The sequence below is a fragment of the Panthera pardus genome, unplaced genomic scaffold (assembly GCF_024362965.1).
Source record: "Panthera pardus isolate Hobbes unplaced genomic scaffold, ASM2436296v1 HiC_scaffold_4, whole genome shotgun sequence".
NCBI lineage: Eukaryota > Metazoa > Chordata > Mammalia > Carnivora > Felidae > Panthera > Panthera pardus.
In genome coordinates this window covers 14194083-14211096 of record NW_026526969.1, presented here as the reverse complement: position 1 = coordinate 14211096, position 17014 = coordinate 14194083, and the positions used below count along the sequence as shown (strand labels likewise).

The 17014-nt window shown below is 65.1% G+C and overlaps 1 protein-coding gene across 6 annotated transcripts in view; it reads left to right on the top strand.

Annotated features, from left to right (window-relative positions):
• Nucleotides 1-2813: 2813 nt before the first annotated feature.
• AMZ1 (archaelysin family metallopeptidase 1) overlaps nt 2814-17014 on the top strand; it is a 24313-nt gene continuing 10112 nt past the window's right edge. For 2 of the 6 annotated variants that reach the window (XM_053893868.1, XM_053893866.1), the window contains exon 1: nt 2814-3189. The gene's annotated coding sequence lies outside the window, so the exon portion shown is untranslated. Of the gene's footprint in view, nt 3190-11547; nt 11641-16301; nt 16391-17014 lie in introns of those variants that run through there. The other 4 variants (XM_053893867.1, XM_019422502.2, XM_019422503.2 and 1 more) reach the window with 3 other exon arrangements.

The following is a 17014-nucleotide window of genomic DNA, read 5'->3' as shown; positions in this document are numbered from 1 at the left end:
ATTTTCAAGCTTTTGCTTCTTCAAACACAGCAAGCTTAGTTGTTTTATAGTCTGTGTCTGCGGTAACACTAGCCACTGATCACGCACCTCCAGACGTCCTGGCCGAAACTCCTACAAGCTCGTTCATTGCCCACGGAGTGGTGCCCTGCACGCATTTCTCTCCTGGCAGCTCCCTCCAAGAGGTGAAATGGGACCTGGGCCCCTTGTTCTGGTGCCTTCTGCCCATCAGCCCATGGCTCCTAAGGCTCCTGTGGCTTTGGGTCCATGCCAGGCATGCACATGAGAGCATGAAGGGTCAAACAGGAGGATTGTACAGGTGGGGCCCGGAAGGCACATGTTATTATGCATGTTCCGTGGTCGGGGCTTCAGTCATCTGGAGTCATGTGGCCGAGCCCAACAATGCAGGACTTGGGATTGTAGGAAGGCTGAGGGTGAAGGGACCAGCCAGCCGCCATCTTCCACGATGTTAACAGTTCCGGCACCCAAGCCTATCCGGGTGCCTGTGGCATATCGCTTCTGCCTGTTCTTGGTCATTCACTGTGCTGATCACTGGCTCTCGAACACTTGTATGTGGGGATTCTTGGAGGCCGAGGATGAAAGGGAGCTCTCCTAGGGAGGAGTTCGGTGGGGACCCCCCTCAACCCAAGTTCCCTGGTTGAACCAGGGAGCCTCACCCAGGTGATGCGTCCCTGGCCTTGAATCGGTGCTCTGACTTCTCAGGAAATTTCTCGTTTTGAGACTGCGTCGCTTAGCACCAGGCCACTCTTGTCTCTGCTTCCCTGGGGTTTGCAGCAGGATAGAGGGGCCGGCCTAGTTCAGATTCATTCCTAAGGAGTGCAGCTCTTCAGATTTTCAGCTGAAGCTGAGGTGGGTCCTCTGTGATACACCCGACTGTGGTCAGAACTGGCCCTGACTCCTGCCCTCTGATCCCCATGCGGCCACCAAACAGGTATTGGCGGGTATTGACAAATGCCGGCTGAACAAAAGGATGCCAGCCAATCGGAATGGACATTGGCTGGTACGTCCAATCAAAGTGCAACAGCTGACCGTCAGCACTGTTGCTGGGCAGATTTCTCTTCCCGGTGGGAGCAGGCTAGCTTATCTGGGCCGCCCATCTCACTTCAGACAAGGAGAGGTGCGGGACAGTGTACTTATCACTCTCTGTAGGAGCACGGAAGTGCTGACCAGCCATCCCAGAGGGGCCTTGCTCAGGGAGGGAGGGCAGATACCCCACAGGGCAGGAGCTCTGAACCACAGTCCTCACTGGACAGACTGAGATCTCTCACCAACTGTGACCCACTAACATGCACTTACCCAGGAAGTGAAATGTCTCCAAACGGGGGTCCACGGGGAGAAAAGCAGAGCGTGGAAGCTCTGATCCCGCCAGGTTCTGTGGCCATGTCCCCTGCTGCCGCAGCCACGGGTCACCCACCCTCTGGCCTGTAAGCTGGGACCGATAACGCTGCCCTCTGTGTGCTGTGGGCTCCTGGAACAGAGATGGGCCCCATACTGTGTCTCCATCCCTAGGTTCCAGTGGGGTGCTGGCACACAGTAGGTCTGTGTGGAGCCTGCACACCCCGGGTGAGCTTCTGGGCGCTCAGCACCTGCTGACCGCGTGAGATTGGATGACTATTGGCCAGGGCCCTGGGAAGAGGGCGTATCAGCTTCTGCTCTGTAACAGATCGTCTCAGGCCAGTGACTTCACACAACAGCGTTTCACAGCGTCTAAAGTCTGGGGGTGCCGGCAGCCAGGCAGTGCTGCTTCTCTGGGCTTGCTGTCCTGCATCTGGGGTCAGCAAGTGAGTTGGCTGGGGGCTTGTTGTTCTAGGGTGGTCTCCACTGGGATGGCACAGGCCCCCTTTGTTCTCTCACCCTCTAGAAGGCCGGCCCTGGCTCACCTTCCTGCTGCCGCCACAGGCCAAGAGAACAGGCAGAAGCCCACACCTCCCTCGGGCCTGAGACCAGAACTGGCATGGTGTCACATCTGTCACCTTTTCTCTTTTTCTTTTGAGACACAGAGTGAGCACGAGCAGGGGAGGGGCAGAGGGAGATCCCCAAGCAGACTCCTCGCCCAGCGCAGAGCCCCCACACGGGGCTCGATCCCACAACCATGACATCATGACCTGGGCTGAAATTAAGGGTCGGACGCTTAGCCAACTGAGCCCCCCAGGCGCCTCACTTGTGCCACCTCCTATTGGCCAACGCAAGTCATGAGACAGGCTCAGATCCGAGGATGGGCTCCAGGCTTCGCCTCTTGACAGGAGATTCTACAAAGCGCACGGGTGGTTCGGAGGGGGGTGGGGAATTGGGGTTTGCAGTTGCTCTTCCACAGAGGGGGCCCCAGAACACTTGCCCTGTGGGGCCAGGCTCCAGGAGGGTGGGAGGCTGGGCCTTGGTGCCCAGGGAGCTACTGAGCTGCCTAGGATGGGCCTTCAGCAGGCCAGTGGGGACGACGGTCCGGTCTCAGGACACGGCCCGCGAGCCCTTGGTGAGCCAGGCCCCTGCCTGAGGCAGCCAGCATGGAAGGTTTGTTGAATGACCGAACGCCCTAAGTCAGCTCTGGTAGCACGTTCCAAGAGGAAGTCCCGAACCTCCTCCTCAGGGCGCAAGCCCCACTCGGGACGGAGGCTCACGGGAGCACACCCTCCGTGCCTGCCTGGAGCCCGAGGGCGGAGACCTCGAGCCTCGTCCCCTCCATGGAGACTGTCTTCGCTGCACTTGTCTGTTTCCGGCAGAGCCGAGATGTGTCGCCATGGAAACTGCTTGGCAAACACGCCGGCGGGCAGAGGCGGCCAAGAGCAGCCCGGGCGCCTGTTGCAGCGAGGGTGGCGGGGATGGCAGGAGAGAGCGCGCACGCCTGGCTCTGTGTGTGTGACCCGTGAGTGGCGGGGGGGAGCGAGGGCTCCGGGCAGCGGGCGGGGAGGGCCCTGGGCCCCGGCGGGCACCGTGCGTGTGTGCGAATGCAGGCGGGCGTGTCCACGTGGGGGTGCTCGGGGTACTAGGCACGGGCGGGGTGTGTGCAGGGACAGGGTTTCCACACTGCCATGTGGTGCGTGGCATCACAGCCACCCCGGCCGGGCGCTCGCTAGGAGCTGAACATCGCGCTGGACACTGACGGGAGCGAGACAGAGGTGGCCGCAGCTCCCCAGCCCGTAGCGTCTTTCCGGGCGGAAGACAGCCGCTGCCCAGGTGAGTGCGCGTGAGGAGGGCTTGTGGGGAGAAGTAGTTGTTGGGTGTGAGAGCTAAGTGCGGAGCAGGTGTCTCCCAGCAGACGGGGGCGGATGGGGGGCAGACGGGGGCGCATGGGGGTGCGGACAGGGGCGGGCGGGGGCGGGCGGGGGCGTGCAGTGGAAGGCACTGGAGCCGGGAGCGGGAGGAAAGGAGGCAGGCAGGAGCAGGTGCAGAGGACAGCCGGGATGGCGGCCAGAGCTCGTGCCCTGCATGGGGTGGGGGCTCCAGCCCCACTGGGGGAACCCTGTTGAGGGGTGCAGCGTGCCTGCTAGGCAAAGGGACGCCAGAGGTAGAAGGAGGGTGTGTGTCTGGGACAGACAGGCCAGGGGTGGGCTGGCAGCTGCTGAGTGTGGCACAGGGTGGGCGAAGTGGCCCACGGCCTCACGGGCTGCAGGGGGAAGGCTGGGCTTTAAGAACAAGGGGGGTCCTTGAAAAGCTTCTGTGGGGCGCATGGCTTCGTCCGGCTCTGGGTGTGTGGCTGGGAAGAGGCCACAGGGCGGCTGGGTGCTCGCCTAAAGGTGAGGTGACCGCGGCCCCGGGGCTGCTGCACCAGGAATCCCCCCCTCCCCCCCCCCCGCCCAGTATACGCTCTGTTCTCTGCACTGGGACGGGCCGAACCCCACGGCTCCTTGGGCCTCCAGCTCCTGCGGGCTCCCGCACCCTCCAGGGTGGGCTGGGTGTGCAGCCCACCCGGCAGACCCGCCTAGAAGACCCCAGCTGCGGTGGGGCTTCCCGGACACCTCCAGCAGCCCGCACCCCACCCTCGGCCGCCTGTGGGCTCTGGGGCTGGGTTGCAGGTGTGGATGCAGCAGGGGTGCCCCAGCCTAGGAAGCAAGGAGGGCCCTGCAGTGTAACCGCCTCGCCCCACAGCCCTCCCTGCTCGGGGGCGGGAGAGGCAGACCTGATGGGTCAGGAAGGCCCTGTGACACCGGCTCACTGCGTCCCCCGAGGCTTAGTCGTGCCAGGCTAATTCTGGCCCCGCCTGGGACTCTCCCCCAGCCACCTTCCCAGACTGACCCCATCCTCTTGTGCCTCCTTGGAGAAGCTTCTGGACCATGGGTTCCGAGGACTCGAACCGGCCACAAAGCCGGGACCCCTCAGGTAGGCCTCCCACAGGCCTGCCCAGAGCCGCCCACACACCTGGGGTCTGCCCCCACTGGACTCTGGGCCTCCCCGGGTCCCCCCCCATAGGGCAAGCGGGGCCAGGCACACACCCGACAGTAGGGTGCAGGAAGGGCCGGCAGGTCCTCTCTGGGAGTGAGGACGTCCCAGATCCTGATGGTGTGGCCTTGGTGGGCCCCCTGGCGAATCACCAAACCCTAAACCTTTGGGATACCGTGTCCGCCAAAGATGAGTGGTCCATGAGCGTGGGCTGCCTTGGGGTCTCTGGAGCGCCATCAGCCCTCGTGACCACCCGAACTTGGACATCCGGAGGGAAGCAGCCCCTCTGTCCGGAGCCACCCACTGTCATGGCTAAGCACGGGGCAGGCTCGGTCCCAGAACCACCCCCGCCCCGCTGCCCTGCTCTGGGCCCCCGAGAGTGGGCTGTGCCTGCCACTGCTGGGGTCCGGGTGCGGGGCTGTGGCTACCTGGAGCCCAGGTGGGCCACCTCCAGAGTCTGCATGTTGCCAGGGCACATGGGCTGCTTCCCCAGGAGAGGGCGTGCGTGCCGTCTGGTCCCCTGACCTCACAAGACCAGGAGAGGAGGGGGGTGTGCCAGAGAGAGACAAGACACAGGGCGGTCCTCACGGGCTCCTGGGACCCCCATTCGTGGGGAGGGGCCCCTGCCCCCAGCAGCAGAGGCAGGGCCCTCGGTGTGGGGGGGGGGGGGGGGGGGCGGTGACTGAGCTGAGCCCCTCCCCTGGGCCCCAGCCAGACCAGCTGTTCTCTGGGGTGAATACTGATCAGGAGCGCAGAGGGCGGACCCTTCTGGCAACCCAGCCTTGCTCTGCCCTGCCCCCCGTCCTGCCTCTCATGCCAGGGTCTTCTGTGCCCCCCATGCCCGAGAGGGCCCTCAGCCCCGGACAGGAGATGAGGGGATGGGGGTCCCTGGGCGCGCAGCGCCAGCCGGTACAGGGTGGGCATCCGGTCAGGCGGTTCCAGGTCCTCGCTTTCCCCCCATCCCTCTGGCGAGACACAGAGCAGCTCCAGGAGCATCATTGAGACAGGAGGCCTGGGGAAACTGAGGCACGGGCAGGGAGCCCTGAGCCCCAGGGGAGGCCTTGAATCTATGTCCCTGCCCAAATCGAGCAGCCCCCACTGCCTGGGCCTGGGCTCAGGCCTCCCACCTGGATGTCACCTGCCTCCCCCTACTGCTCCCAGGTGACCTAGTAAGAGACGCGAGAGCCCCTGCCTGGGCCATTGGCCCCCTCGCCTTCGTTACAAGGGCCTTGACCACCCCCCACCCCCCCCAACGTAACCCTGCTTCCCCTCTTGAGCCCTTGACCCCCGCCCGTTCTGCCTTCCAGGTCTGTGTTCACACCGTCCCTCTGGCTGGCAGGACCCGCTTCTCTGCCCCGGGCCCCCTTGTCCATGCCACGTGTGGCCCCTCCCTCCATCCTGTCTCCCCTGGTCTGCTGCCAGTGGACAGAAGGAGAGCACAGAGAGGCCTAGCATCCTGTCCCCGTGGCCCAGCATGGGGCACACAGCAGGTGTCTGAGCATCTGCTGAATGAATGTTGTAAGGGCCTCCCGAGTGCCGAGAAGTACCGTGTAGCTTTCGAATGCTGACAAGCAACCCCAGGAAACGCGGGAGGCGCGGGGGTTCGAGAACAGCAGCGATTGAGTCTCCCAACTCTGGAGGCCAGAAATCTGGATCAAAGTGCCACAGGGCCATGCTCTCTCCAGAGGCTCTAGGGGAGGGTCCTTCTGGCCTCTTCCAGCTCCTGGTGGCCACACCTGCCGTCTCAACTTCCGAGGTCACCTGGCCTCCTCCTGTGTCTTCTACTCTTCTCCCACTTTTAAGGACACGTGCCAATGGATTTAGGGCCACTCGGATCCAGGATGATCTCATCTTGAGGCTTTTTACCTTAATTACATCTTCAAAGATCTTTATTCCCAATAAGGTCCCATCCTGAGGCCGCAGGTGGGCCGCTATTCAAGCCACTCCCAGGAAACGCGGTGAGGTGAGGGAGCGTCCCCAGACCACACAGCTGTTACCCCAGATCTGCCCAGGCCGGAGGACGGCAGTGAGCACGGAGGTGGGGACGGTACCCTTTGACCGTCTGGCTGAAAAGACAGGGGACCCCACGTCGGTGTCCGTTTCTAGAATTGGCTCTAACGAGGTGACTTCACAGGAGAGGTCTGGACTCCGAGACGAATGTGTCCCAGCGTGCAGGGGTGGGGCGGTGGCCCGAAGCGTCAGCCAGCCCGGGGCTGGATGTCAGCAGGCTGCCTCTGTGTTCTGGGGGGCCCGGCACTCGGTACCCCCCGCCCCACGCGGAGTGAGGATCCTTCCGAATGAGCTGGTCCTCCCTCACCTGGATTTCCAGTTGGCCGCACTCACTGGGCAGCTGGAAGGAGGCAGTATCCTAGTCCGGCTGCCCGGCCGAGGGGCGGCTGGGGCGGCGGGTATCCAGGGGGCGTTCCTCGGGTCCCCGGTTCTCTGACCCCCCCCCCCCCCGCCCCAGTGAGAATCGCAAATGCCCGCGGCTCTGTGTGTCAGAGTGCGGCGCCGTGAGCCAGGATGTATTGGTAGAGGTTTGTGCTGAGGGGGAGAAAATGGCATGTCTGTGCGGCAAAGATGTACGGAAATGAGATTAGCACAGATTATATGTAAACTAGCAAGGAAACCGGGGGAGAAGACAGAACGTCCCAAAGCAGGTGAATCACCCACGAATCAAAACACAACACAGAGAAGGTGGGGACGCACTTTCTGGCTGTTGGCGGGGAGGTGCCACGTGACACAGCCGCCCGCAGGACAGAACGTGGGGTGTGAGCCCCCAAACGTACCTGGAGGACGTCTGACCTCTCGGCGGCTGGATGACAGGGTTTTCTGTTTTTCTCGATCTCCTACAATGGACAGTTGTTGCCACGTCATCTCTTAAGGTTTAGAGGGAAAATTCCCTTGCTTTGTTGGGGACCACGATGACACATCCCTCAGCCATCCGTGGGGGCACTTGCTTCTCCGGAACGAGGCCGGGCAGACGGGGGTGGGCGGGCGGCCTGGGAGGCTGGCGGCCCAGAGCAGAGGCGACACTTGGCTCAAAGGGGCCCCTTATCATAAAGGTTTCCAGAGGGGAAAAGGGCAGCTTGGGGACAAATTGGGGCCGGAACAATAATGCTGGCCTTCAGACAGGGGCTCCTCTCTGCCCTAGGAACCTCTCTCGCCTCGTGGGCGTGGCCGGGGCCGGGGCCACAGCTGGCTCTGGGCAGGTGGCTGTGGGGACCCAGCAGGAGCCGTCACGACCTAGACTCGGGAGAAAAGGTGGCCCTTACTCAGGGAGCCCTTCCCTCCCTCTGGCCGGCTCCCCTTGCCCACCAGACCCAGACGGGACCCTTGGGGAGGGGACAGAGACCTCACGGCAGCGGTCAGCTGGGCAGGCCTCCACGGACGAGCACCTCTCCTCCCAAAAGTGTGGTGCAGAAGCTTCTCCCCCAACCGGAGGGGCCAGGAGGCGGGAGAGTGACCTCTGGGAGCCTGGGGTGCCTGTTCCCCACCTGTTCACTGTGCCTTCTGGGTCCTAACCCAGAGCCCGGTGCAGGGTCAGGACTCAGAATAGAGGCTGGCTGGCTCCCACAGATGGGAGGACGGATTGTGCTGCTTGCCCAGTTTACCCTGCGTGGAGAGCTCCCCATGATGCTCCCCATGGTTCCCCCCATAGTTCCCCCTGGGGTGCTCCCCGTGGAGCTCCCTGTGGTGCTCCCTGTGGCTCTCTCCGTGGTGCTGCCCGTGGATCCCTGGGGGGGCCAGCCCACAAAAGGGCACACGACCACACTCAGGTCTGGGAAGTCAGTGCACGGCAGGAGGGAGGCCTGATAACCCGGGGCTGGGGGGCTAGGGGGCTGGGGGGCTGGGGCTGGGCAGCCAGTGGTGGGGTCCTGGCGCACCAGCCGTGTGGGGGCTCAGGAGGCCCCGACGCCAGAAGGGAACCTCCTGTGGGCCTCTCCCAGACCCCATTCTAGAACATTCTTCTGCACTCCTCAGCTACCGCCGTCGCCTGTTTCTCCCGTCACACCACATATCCCGAGAGAACAGTAGCCTCCCTCCCATCTGCCCGCCTGCCAGTTACCCCTCGACACTCACCATGTGACTTTGCCGGCTACTCTATAGGACAGCTTCGTCCCCAGGAGACCCCAGAAACCTCCTGAAAGCCGAGTCCGAAGGCCTCCTCCCCATCCTGCCCCTTCCGCATGCCCTTCCTCTCCGGGCCACCACAGCACTACCCTGCCCCTCCACAGTGCCTCCCTGGCCCTTCCCGGACACGTGGCGGGGGCGCCCAGCTCACAGCGGCACTGAGGGTTGGGGTGCTGGGGTCCAGGTGCTCTCTGCCGGGAGGCCACTCCAGGTGACTGGGAGGGGACCAGGTGACTCTGGCCAGAACAAGGCCCAGTTCCCTTGGGGGTGGGCAGCCTGGGAAGCTTCCGTGGTATAGCCCCCGTTCTGGGGCTATCTTAGGGCGCCCAGCCCGACACTTCCTGGCCGGGCGGCCTGAGAGCAGCTGAGGGTCGACCCAGTAACATGGCCCCCAAAACACGGGTCGTGTCGGTGCCAACGGCATCCGGAGGCAACTTCCAGCCCCGGCTCAGAGGTGGTGGGGACACGTCTGAGGGAACGAGTGACCTCAGCTGGACACTAACGAGAGAGCCCGAGAAGGTGACACCCTCTCATTTGACCGCACGACGTGTGTTTCCATCCAGCAAATACGGACACCTGCTGTTTTCCAGGCACTGTTTTCAGGCGCCAGGGACAGAGCCATCAGGTCCCTGCACACGGGTTTATGACACACGATGAGGGAAGGGCAAGGGAACCGGGGTTCAGCCTCCCACAGTCGTGTGACGCAAGTCAGGCGAGGAGGGGAGAGCGTGAGGGGTCCCTGCATGGGGGTGGGGTCAGCTCTCTAGGGCCATCCGAGCAGCAGAGTGGGTGGGGGGCCATGTGGGGGAGAACGTTCCAGATGAGAAAACAGAGGCTCAGGAGGAAGCAGCACCACAGTGGCCACGCCAGGCGGCATCTGTTGCCACGTGAACATGATATGGTGCGTCTTTGGAGCCACACGGACCTCCGTTTCTGTCTTGGGGACCACTTCCGGGCTCCCGAGCCTCCGTTTTCCCATCTGTAGGATGGGACGACAGTACTTCCTTCCCCCCCTGGGTTGGCATAAGCATTACATGAGGTGACCGCACAATCCAGCCCCTGGTCTGGCACCTGAGGGCCCACGCCCCCAGGTGGACATTCAGCGTGTTTCGTCCCCCGCAGGGGCTGCACATGCGGAGGTTCAAATGACCGTCCCAGTGGCCCCATCCGACCAGCACTCTGCAGGTGACATAACCCCCACGCCCTGCCCTATGCAGACCGGGTCCCTGGCCTCTCCGTCCCGCAGGTGAGGAGAAAGTTCGGTCCGGCAGCCCCAGCAGGGAGTCCAGACGTTTGACCACTGGCTCTGTGCTCGGGTGGCCGCCAGTCCCGCACACGGTCCTTACACCTCGCTGGCCTTTTTGGGAGTTTTATTACAGAATCCTCCAGACAGGACCCATCCTCCGTCAAAGCTCTTGGGGGGCGGATGGTGGAAGTCCCCTAAGGCCCACTCAGGGCCGGCCCTGCCGCGTGTCCAGACCATGCCCCCTTCTGCACCCGAGTCCCGGGGCTGGGCTTGGAAGAGGAGCTGTGTCGGGGGTGCAGGAAAGGCTACGGAGCCTGTGACCTGAGCTGTATTCTCTATCAGGAGTGGGGACAACTTGGGGCGCCTGGGTGGCTCGGTCGGTTAACCGTCCGAATTCGGCTCAGGTCATGATCTCGCGGTTTGTGAGTTCGAGCCCCGCGTCGGGCTCTGTGCTGACAGCTCAGAGCCTCGAGCCTGCTTCGGATCCTGTGTCCCCCGCCCCCCCCGCCCCCGCCGTCCGTCCGTCCCCCCGCTGCACTCTCTCTGTTTCAAAAATAAACATTAAGAAAATTAAAAAAAAAAAAAAAGGAGTGGGGGCCACTCAGGACAGGGTCCTGTGCCACTTTGGGTCCCCATGCTGAGCTACAGAAGAGAAGGCAGAGCAAACCGTTAGCAGTGGCCCGAGAAGCGTGCCGAAAAAGTGCAGAGGCCGGTGAGCCCCGCCTGCCGCGTCTCCTGAAGGCTTCTCTGCAGCCCAGCAGGGTGACGGGCTCGGGGGAGGCCCGGCGAGGCTGGGGCAAGGACGATCCGGCGACGGCTGAGGGACCTCTCCTCCAGCTTCGCGGGGGCCGCCTGCCGGGTGGGGACGGCCCGTGGCCGTGGCCTCCCGGGAGCTGCGCGCCGCAAGCCAGTTCCCCGGGGAGGACGCGTGGCAACTGCTCGGGCCGTGGTGGCCGGACTGGCGGGACCACAGCGCCGAGGATGCCGTTCTCCCGGGGAGCAGCGGGGCCCCGGCCGCCCTCCCTTTCGTCTCCCTTTCGTCTCCCGGGGCGCCGGCCACCCGCATTCTCCCGGGACTCGAGGGATCCCGGCGCCCCCACTCCCGACCGAGCGCCCTGAGCCGGGAGCCGGGCGCCGGGCGCCGGGGCCCCGGCCGCTCGGGGTTGACTCGGCCCGGCTCTGCCGCCTGGGCCAGTCGCCTCCCCTGCCCACGCCTCGGTTTTCCGTCCATAAAATGGGCGCAAAAAGAAGCGTTACCTGTCAGGCTCGTGAAGAGGTCGGCAAGAGAGAATAAAGGCCGAGCATCCAGGGAACCGCTCCCCCGCCCAGGAAAGTCCTGAAGACTCGTTAGGTCCCTCCAGGCGGACCTGCCGCGTGAAGGGGAAGCTCCTGGGGCCGCGGCGACGGAACTGGCCTGCCCGAGAGCGCCGGCCGCCCCACCTGGGCCCCACCTGGGCCCCACCTGGCCCGCCGCCTCACCTCCCTCACCTGTGCCGCTCCTCCCCCGCCGCCCCCGGGTATTTCTGGGAGCGCGGGCGTCCCACGCGTGCTCGGCAGAACTCGGCGGCAGGTCGGTGGCCGTGCCCGGGAGTCGTTCGCCGCTGCCAGCCTCCCGCCCCCTGGTGGCCCCCGCGGAGGGTAAGACGGCGGCGAGGCGCGGGGGGGGGGGGGGGGTGGCGGGTGCGTGTGTGGTGCCCGCGGCGGGAGCGGCTTCCTCCCGGCCCGGCCCGGCCCCCGGTCCCACCTCGGTCCCGGCCCCCGTGCTGACGTCATGCTGGGACCTCCTTGATTTCCGTGGCCCACGACAAGTGCCCACGCTGCCCTCGGCCGGCTGCGTGCGCCGGCTCCCGAGGGCGCGGGGCTGCGAGGTAGGGGGGCGGCGCTTAGGGGGCACGGAGGCGCGGTGGGGAGGCCGGGACGCGGGGACCGGGAGGGGACCGCCGTGCCGGGTGGCCGGGAGCCCAGGGTGCAGTGTCGGGTGGGAATGCCCCGGCCGCGCTGCGGCGCCGGTCGGGTCGCGCAAGCCCGGAGGACGCCGCGGTGGCGGGCGCGCTCCCGCTCGGCAGGGGGTGGAGGGGGTGCGGAGGGGGGGGAACCAAAGGTCCCCCGGGCCAGGAGCGGGGGTGTGGGCGCAGCGCTCCCGGAGGGCCTGGTGCAGGTCGTACTCCGTGCTCCGCGCCAGCCCCGCAGAGGGGACGCCCTGCCGCGCGGCGGGTCTGGGGAGGGAAGGGTCCGGGAGACCCTTCCCGGCCTTCCGCGCCCCGCGGCAGGGTGGCCCGGACTCTGGGCCGCCGGCCTTCACCGGTGCAAGCAAACATGCAACGGGAAGGCGGGGGTCGAGGGTGGAAAGGGAGCGCGCCGGCCCGGAGAACCTCCCCTCCTCCGGGAGGACCGCGCTCCTGCTCCTCGGGCGGGGCAGGGCTGGTGGAGAAGGAGGCTGGCCGGCTGCGCACACCCGGGAGACGAGGCAGCGCGTTCAGAGGAGAGAAGGGGGAGGGGAGGGTTACTTAGAGACGCCAAAGTTAAGCGTGCGGCCCGGATCCGGGCGGGGGGCGGGGATCCCCGCCTGCCTGGGTCACGCGAAGGGAAGGGGGTCTGGAGTCCAAGTTAGGGCCCTCCGGGGAGGGCCCATGTAACAGGAAGCCAGGCGCAGACACAGCCCCCCCCCCCTCCCCCCCCACCCCGTCTAAGCCCTGCTCCCCCCCCCAAACCCAAGCCTTCTGAGAAGCGGGAGCCGACCCCTGACACGTGTCTCTGCGGGCCGCTCCGCCTGCACTGAAGGTTGGGGCCCGCAGCTCGTGCAGCTGCCGGAGGTTTTGCAAAGCGCCCTCAGAATGACAAGAATCAGAGCGTGCTTTCTTGCCCGGAGACGGGGCGTCTGTCCAGGCAGACGCGGGAGCAGGTGCCGGGACCCTGGGGTTGGGCAGCCTGCCCTCCCTCCCCGGCCGTGAGCCTGCCCTTCCGGCTGGCAGACCTACCCCCCCACCCGCGGGAGGAATTGGCTTGTACCAGGCCCTTTCCCAGCCTCTGGGCGACACTGACGCCAGGCGAGGGGGTCATTGGGCGCCCCGGTGGTGGGGGAAGCGGCCTGAAAGGTCGGGCAAGGCCTCAGTGCTAACAGCCTTTGGGAGGGGACGGGTCCCACCCTGTGTCTACGGTCCCACCCCCCTCTGCTTCGGGAACTGTCGGTGCCTAAGAGTTCGGGCTGCATCTCGAGGGCTGGCTTTGAACCCAGAGCTGGCCGCCGTCCAGCCGTGTGGCCCCATCGGACACCTCACAGGCCAGTGCGGCTCGGATGGGACCCTGTGGGGGAGGGAGGGAGGGGCTTCCCCCAGGGACCCAGGAAGGTGGATGCGGCCACACGGGGGTCTCGAGAGGAAATGCTGTCTGGGCAGACATGTGTCCGCGTCCGGGCCCCGCAGAGACTTAAACACCCTCGCACCCCAGCTGGAGCCGGGTCGGGCCGGGCCGGTGTGGCCCTGTCTCCCAGGCTCTTTGGGCCCCGGGTGGCTGCTGGGCCAGGGGCCCTGCTCAGGGCAGGGCACATGGGGCTCTGCTGACTGTCACTGGACCCGTATCCCCCGTGGGTGCTCTGAGCACCACGGTGGGTGTGACGTGTCTCAGGCAGGAGGAATCAGAGAAAACTGGTTCTCAAAGTGTATCCTGGGGCCCTATGGGGAACCCATGAGGTTAAGATTGTTCTCACAACACTGTTGACCTGTGATTTGCTGTTTCCTCGAGTAGGTGGCTTTTCCAGAGACCACATGACGGTGTGGGTGTGTGGAGGGGCGTGTGGGGGTAGGGTGGGGTGGGCTGTGGGTGTGTGTGGGAGGGGGGGTTGGGGGTATGGGGTGTGAGGGTTTGTACTGGGGTGTGTGTGTGTTGGGTGTGTGGGGGGTTGTATGGGAGGGTGTGGGGGGAGTAGGGGTGTAGGTGTGGGGGGTTTGTACTGGGGGTGTGGTGTGTGTGGGGGGGTGTAGGGGTGTGGGGGGTTGTATGGGAGGGTGTGGGTGTGGGGGGGGTGTAGGGGTGGGGGGTGGGTGTGGGGGGGTTGTATGGGAAGGTGTGTGTGGGGGGGGGTGTAGGGGTGTGGGTATGGTGTGTGTGGGGGATGTAGGGGTGTGGGGGGTGGAATGGGGGGTTTTATGGGAGGGTATGGGTGTGTGGGGGGGGTGTAGGGGTGTGGGGGTGGGGGTGGGGGGGTGTAGGGGTGGGGGGGTTTGTACTGGGGTGTGTGTGTGTTGGGTGTGTGGGGGGTTGTATGGGAGGGTGTGGGTGTGGGGGGGTGTAGGGGTGGGGGGGGTGGGTGTAGGGGTGTTGTATGGGAGGGTGTGTGTGTGGGGGGTGTGCGGGGGTTTTACGGGAGTGTGGGTGTGGGGGGGTTTGTCCCTGGGTAGTGGTGTGGTGTGGGGGGGGGGATGTAGGGGTGTGGGGGGTGTATGGAGGAGTTTTTTGGGAGGATGTGGGTTTGTGGGGGGGGTGTAAGGGTATGGGGGTTTGTATTGGAGGGTGTGGGGGGTGGTATGGGGGGGTTGTATGGGAGGGTGTGTGGGGGTGTGTTGGCGTGTGTTTGTGGGGGGTTTGTCCCTAGATAGTGGTGTGATGTGTGTGTGGGGGGATGTAGGGGTGTGGAGGGTGGTATGGGGGGTTTTTACGGGAGGGTGTGGGTGCGGGGGGGTGTAGGGGTGTTGGGGGTGGGTGTGGGGTGGTTGTATGGGAGGGTGTGTGGGGGTTGAGTGGGGGGTGGGTGTGTGGGGGTTTTATGGGAGGGTGTGGGTGCGGGGAGGTGTAGGGGTGTGGGGGGTGGGTGTGGGGGTTTGTTATGGGGTTGTGTTGTGAGTAGGGGCATAGGGGTGTGGGTGTGGGGTTTGTAACGGGGTTGTGTTGTGGGTGGGGGCATAGAGGTGTGGGTGTGGAGGGTTGTTTGGGGGCAGGATTCTGTCCTCGTGTCGCACGCGTCTGAGTTTTAACTTCAGGACTGGGGCGCCTTGAGAGCTGTGCCGACGTGAGCGAAAGCTCCCGGGGTCCCTGCCACCCTTCCGGTGCAGGGGCCACAGGGGTGAGCCTGCACGGGCTGCGCCCCGGGCCCCCCCAGTCTCCTTGGGAGACAGTGGCCGTGTGTCCCAGTCCTCTGGCCCCCGGGGCCCTCGTGTGCCGCGTGACTGGGTTCTCTTGGGATGGTGAGGGGAGCCCGAGGTTCCCGGTTCCACGTGGGAAGGAGCGGCAGGGCCCTGGAATTTCTGGCACAGAGAGGCGGGCTGGGGGCGTGTCGGCTCGAGGCCCTGAGGAGTCGACGGGTGACACGGTGACACGGGAGCGACACTGCCGGAGGCCCCTTTGAGGGCGGAGGAGGCCCTGTGGATGAGGCCCAGAGCGAGGGGCGGTGTACCCGAGGTCAGGAGCGCCTCCTCTGAGTCCGTGTAGCTGTGTGTCCCTGGGCAGGTGGCTTCCCCTCTCTGAGCCCGTGTCCTTGGCTTCTGGGATGGGTGAAGGCCGGCAGCCGTGGGTTCAGACGAGGTGTTGGGTCAAAAGCGATCTTGGGTTTGCGGGACTGAGGCGCTGGGGGGCAGGGGAGCGGGCGTGGGGGGCGGGTGTTGACCGGGGCCGGTGGGGGCTACCCGTGAAGGCCGTGACACAGACCTTCCCGCGCGTCCCGAACCCGTTTCTAGGCAGCTCTCGGCCTGGTGAGCCCGATGCGGCTGGGCCGCTCAGGGGACCGTCTGGGGGTGGCTGCTGGCGGGAAAGCCTCTTGCTCAAGCTGGGGGCGCCGCGCGCGGGTCTGAGAGAGCCGAGGGCGCAGACGCAGAGCCACGGGAGCCCCGCCCAGAAATAGGCCGCGAGGTGCCCACGGGGTCAGGTGCTCAGGGCGGCAGCCGGGCGGGACCCGGCGGTTCTCCTCCTCCCGCTACGTGCAGCCGTGCTCTGGGTGAGGCGGGCAGCTGCCGCCAGGCCCGCCGTGCCGGGGAGGACACTGCGGCACGACGGGGTGGGAGGGCAGAGGGCCAAGTTTATCGCGCAGCCCGGGCTGGCATTGAGGGCACTCCCGAGTCAAGGTTCCCTGAATGGCTCTCTGCCCCCGGGGGCCTGGACCGCCAGGAGCTCACAGCCCGCTCTGAAGGCTGGACGCCTGGCCTCTGGGACGAGACGGGTGGTACGCACACGGGCCCCCCGGCCCCCCCTCGGGATGAGGCCAGAGTTGTAGACACAGCCTTCCCTGTGCTGCGTGATGTGGCCGGTCTTCCCGCCCCCACTCCTGCCATGCTGTCTCCTCACTGCCCCTGAAGCCACCCACGGGTCCTTTGCACCTGCTTCTCTGCTTGGGACACTCGCCCCAGACCTTCCAGGCTGCTCGGACCTCACCATGTCAGGGTTAGGGTTAGGGTTAGGATTAGCCTTTTCTTCCAGGCCCTTGATCCCCTTCTCACACTGTGTAGACAGTATGTACTTTTATTTTTATCGCCTCTTATTGTCTGTTACACATTTCTAGAATCGAAGCTCCCTAAGGTCAGAGACCTGTGCCTGTTTAGTCCAGGGGGGTCGGCCAAGCACCACGGATGAGCAGGTGCTCGGGGACTGCCGAGGGAACGAGGGAGCCAAGGACAGAAGGAACTTGCCGGTGTATGTGCCCCTCCCGGGCCCCATTCGGAAGTGCAGATGTTCTCTCCTGGGTCCCTGTGGTGCACAGGGTCTGTCCTCGCTAGGTCCTCCACACGTTTTCTGGCCTCTTGGAGAACCTGCCCCCCTCCCGCCGTGGCCCCGTCCCCCCGCCAAGAGTTGGCCCATGGGTTTGCATCGGATGTTTTTTCCCCCTACAGACCAGGCCCCATTCTTCATCCTGGTGCAAACTCCCGGTGTTGCCCTGGAGTCTGGTGGTACGGACTGGGGCCTGGACAGGGGCTCCTGAGAGGCGGGGCTCCGCGTGATGGGGACCGGGCCCAGAGCCCGACGTGAGGCTCGATCTCGCGACCCCGGGACCACGACCTGAGCCCAAATCGAGAGTCAGACGCTCAACCGAATGAGCGACCCAGGCGCCCCCACCTTTGGTGGTTTTTATTTGCTGCTGACTAGTTAGAACGTCAGCGGCTGTTGGGGTTGTAAGTTGTCATGACCTTTCTGGAAAGCAGGTGGGCGGTGCAGATCGGGACCCCCTTAACCACCCCCACGTGGTATCTTTTCTTCTGGGCATCTGTCCTGGGGAAAGAGAAACTCAGACTTTGGTAGGAAGATGTTCATCATGGTGTT